The following is a 4,641-nucleotide window of genomic DNA, read 5'->3' as shown; positions in this document are numbered from 1 at the left end:
ATATATACAGGCTTCTTTTTATTAATTCCTCAACGCACCTTTTTTCGTAAACAAACGAAACGTAGATATCTACCTGTCCCTTATCATTACTTTTTATTACTGTTAATCTACTTGTAATTTATAGCATTGAGTTTATACTTTTTTTATCGAGCAAGAATTGTCACTTTTCTTCACTGTAAAAGAATTGACAAAACTACTCGATAGGAGGTTTAATTACTTTTCGTAATTGTAAAATATAATTTCAGACTATTATCAAAATTTCCGCATACGTAAGGGTTTTATTTTAAAAAAATTTTGTTTGTACGCGCGTTTACACCACTATTTACGTAATAGTTCAGTTTATCTGAAAAGTCGCTCGAACTTAATTCAGTTTCTAACGAAAAAAAAAAAACATATACGCTGCTCTCCGAACGCGGTGTATCTTTTTTTTATACGTTCGAAACACATCAATTCGAACTGGTCGGGAACTTCGCACCATTTTCCAGCAGGAGTGCGAGTAAAACGATTGAATATTGCGGAATACGTTTTTCCGCCATACGCCGGAAAGAGCGGGCATGGACCACGGAGGAACGGGAGGTAGGTTTCGATAGTAGTAGTAGTAGGAGGAGGGAGGGGGGGGGAGGAGGAGGAGGAATAAAAAAAACGAGAGGTTCTACCCTCCTCGCGCGGCGGTGTCGAATGTCCGTAATTCGAGATTCCGTGCGAGCCAATTTGGCGAGAGCCGATGGAAAAATAATACACCGCCTATATGCCAGCACACGAGACAGATCGCGAGAGAGAGAGAGAGAGAGAGAGAGAGAGAGAGAGAGAGAGAGAGAGAGAGAGCGTGCGGAGGCGAATTTTAACGGTCAATGCGAAACACGTGGGCAGACCATGTCGGGCACAATATCGTGTTTCGGACCCGTGAAGAAGATCCTATCCCCGGGTCTTAAGACGCCCGGATAACGACCGTGCGGTGACGTTTTGTTGGAAAAACAGCGTGGGCGATATTGCTCGTACCCGATGACGGTCTACAGATACTTGCACCCGAGTATTTAGCCAAACGAGACGATATATATGGACACCCGGGGACAACCAATATCCCTCCGCGCTTGAGAACCGAACGGATTGTATAAGCATTCTATCGGGTAGATCGAATAGATCCATCTCTAATGGACTGTATCAAATTAAATTTTCATCTCGCTAAATTGCAATCGATATCGATACGATTGCTACTGAAATATTTTAATATACATAAAAAGGATAGTTTCGCTGAACTATTTAAAAATTCAGCTGGGCACAGAGCTATGGAAATAATTTTATTCGACCATCAAAATAATTACGTAAGACGCTCCAAGCTGATTGTTAGAATATCAAAACTCTTTTGGCAGTAGTTCTCATTATCCTTGACCAGCTTGACGTATAATAATTATTTTGTCAGTCCAGCAGGATTATTTTCAAATCTACGTATCAAACTAAATTTTTAGATGCTTCAGCAAAATTATTCTTTCCGTGTGTACACAAAATATTTCATGCCATTTCATGAAACTTGAGCACACTTTTTAACTACATCATCATTCATTAAAGCGCTCCATGCCATACCTATATCCGATACAAGTGTCGTGCACGCGTGTGATGTTTTTGTTTTTTTTTTTTAAATACTCTTTTTTAATACGTAAACGTAAGTTTTTCTGATACAACGAGAAAATTTCCCGAGACATGCACTTCGTTAATCAAGCGCGGCTGACTTGGCGCTCGGCGAAACATATTTTTGTAACAGCCCTCTACATTACGATTCGTTAAGCCAGCGTCTGCATTAACTAAGCTAATCCCTTAATTACGTTCCTCTTATTTCTCCTCGTTTCTTCTCTCCCGCCCTTCCGGCGGCGACTCTCACGCTTCCTACATCATCCTTCACTCGGTAATTAAAGAATTTGATAAAGTCTCGCGGTGTGTATATGTGGAAAAAAAATCACGCTGCGAGCGCGTACACTCGCGGCGTAAAACAGGTAACTTTCGCACACGTTACACAGCATGATATACAACAACAATTCATTTCAAGTCGCCGCCCATAAATATCGCGCTTAATATCACACCCGATTTCAATTAACGCAATCAACGAATAATTATCGATCGCGAGAAAGAGCTTCATTTCGCACGTTCAATAACAGGATATTATACGGTGCAGGTAGACACGCGAGATTATTTTCATTACATCAAATTTAATTGGAGGAAGTTTCAATTTACTCGCGCACCGCACCTTGCGACAGCAAATTGTCGTCGGATGACTGACAATCCTCTTCGGCAAAGCTCATCGACGACACGCCTCGGACGGATATGTAACAAGATCCTCTGTATCAATATAACGGACATCTGCCTTCGTTAAACCACGCATTGCACTTACAAGCCCACGGTCCAAATTTTGTGCGTCGCGCCGACCGAAAACGGCCGCCGCCGCCGCCGCATGCCGTGGAGCGCTCGCCGATTTTCGCTGGCAGGGTTTTATCTGATTAAACCGACGTAGAAACATGGGGTTATACGTGTAAGCTCTCCGGGCCCGTCTATGGGGAGAGGCCGAACAAATGAATAATGAAAATAAAACCCTGGTGATGCTATCGGTAAGCACCACGGGATTACGTACGCATCAGCGCGCCCGCGATGAACTTATATTATGGAACCCCCTCCCCCTCCCTCTTTTCCCGTCCCTCTGTATATACGAGCTGTATACACCACGCGCGCGTTAATGCACGCGTGTTAGTGCGTGAGTGAGTGAGTGAGTGAGTGAGTGAGTGAGTGAGTGAGTGAGTGAGTGAGTGAGTGAGTGAGTGAGTGAGTGAGTGAGTGCGTGAGTGAGTGCGTGCGTATGTACCGCCAAAGAAAAGCAGGCGGCTTTTCGCACGTAAGAGTTCGGCAAGTTTCTCGCAGGACGAGGATTTAAATGGCAAATTAGGAGTATATACCCTTCCCGTTACACGTTTGCACGTAACGTAGTGATTTGTTTTAACTTAAAAGGGAAATTTAGTATTTGATTTAGAAATATGTGTGAAACACGAAAGATTTTATTCATGCGTTTTGAAAGATATTTCTCCTCGATTAACTAAGTGCGAGTCCTAAAACTTTAATCTATGAGAATGTGCGATAATAATTTTGTCTATTTCATTTACTTTGTGTCTCGTAAGATTGACAAAGACGCGACGTACGGTACACAGGGAAATAAAGTAAGATATAACAATCCAGTCTCGTCGAGCCCCACTCCGTTTCATTCGCAACTGTGTGGTGTGTGTAGATATTTTTGAATGGTCGTCTTTTAAATGAAAGAAAGGTTGTGCCGTGGGGTGTAAGTGTCACCGGTCGTAATAGTTGCCAAATGTGTCCCGCTCGTCGGAACACGCCGATTATGCCAAGGTGTGAACTTACGAGCATAGCCAATAGCCGATCGTGGTCACAAAAGAAAAGCCCCCACAAACCAAGCCGCTTACGATCAATACCACGATCTTTCGATCTTTCGTCCCGTTCGGCTTGAGAGAACATCTATTCGCCACGGCACAATGGTGAATGGAAAAAACGCTTTTGGAATATAAAAATACTGACCGTCTATACTTTTCTAACTTCTCAACCGGGCTGAAGATCTAAAACTGACTGTATAATTCATGATTACGCAGCAAAAAATATTTTGTATTTCTGTTAAACCCGGTCCATTCAAGCTCTTGTTAAAATTTTGTATTAAATTGATACTTCGTATAGCATCAAAATAACATAATTTATGAGTAAAATCAATAACATAAAAATAATGTATTTTAAAACGTAAATTCTAAAACAAATGAATAGAACGTTAATTTTAGCATAAATTTTAATTTTATTTGAAAAAATATACTTTCACAGCTTGCTTCCAAATTGTGTTGGTATTTTTGTTACGTAATATTAGTGCTATTTTCTAACATATTCTTATGTTTAATTAACACAAAAATTTGAATAGATCGTTTGAAATATCTTAAATTTAACATTTTCTCAACTATGTGTAAACTCTCTCGATTCCATTTTTGTCTCGAAACTCCGGAGATCTCGGGAAAATGAAAATTAAATTGCTTCTAACAATAAGAAAAAAAAATCTAATGTTTAACTTTTAAGTTGCTGCTCAAGAATATCGTGACTAACACATATCTTGAGAAAGGTTACAAAAAATAGCAGTATTGTTATCCTAAACCTCAGAAATAAAACGATAAAACTAATACGTTATGACCCGTGCTCTAATAAATAAAAGAAACGTGAAGGACTAATCGCTAATCCTGGAATTCGAAGTTGGTCACGTTTGCCTTCCTTTCCATTTTACTTTTCAAAAGACCTAAACCACTGTCCGTAATTACTTTGAAATGTTAAGGAATAACAGGAGTCTCTCTCTCTCTCTCTCTCTCTCTCTCTCTCCATAAATAAAGCCCTTCCTTTATAATCTATTATCTTTCTGTCTATCTAGATTCTTGGTTAGAAGCAGACACACAGAGATCTGTCCTCGCACAGTTTTACACCGATCTGTCCTTGCACAATTTTACATATGCTAAAGGTCGTTGTGTGAAATCGAGACGTATATTGATAGCTTTTCGAACTCCGGAATAAAGAAAATAGGATTCATATTACAAGGTACATTTTTTTTTTCTCTGGATATAA

The sequence above is a fragment of the Trachymyrmex septentrionalis genome, unplaced genomic scaffold (genome assembly GCF_001594115.1).
Source record: "Trachymyrmex septentrionalis isolate Tsep2-gDNA-1 unplaced genomic scaffold, Tsep1.0 scaffold29, whole genome shotgun sequence".
Lineage (NCBI taxonomy): Eukaryota > Metazoa > Arthropoda > Insecta > Hymenoptera > Formicidae > Trachymyrmex > Trachymyrmex septentrionalis.
The sequence above is the reverse complement of the archived record's forward strand: the minus strand, read 5'-3'. Positions refer to the sequence as shown.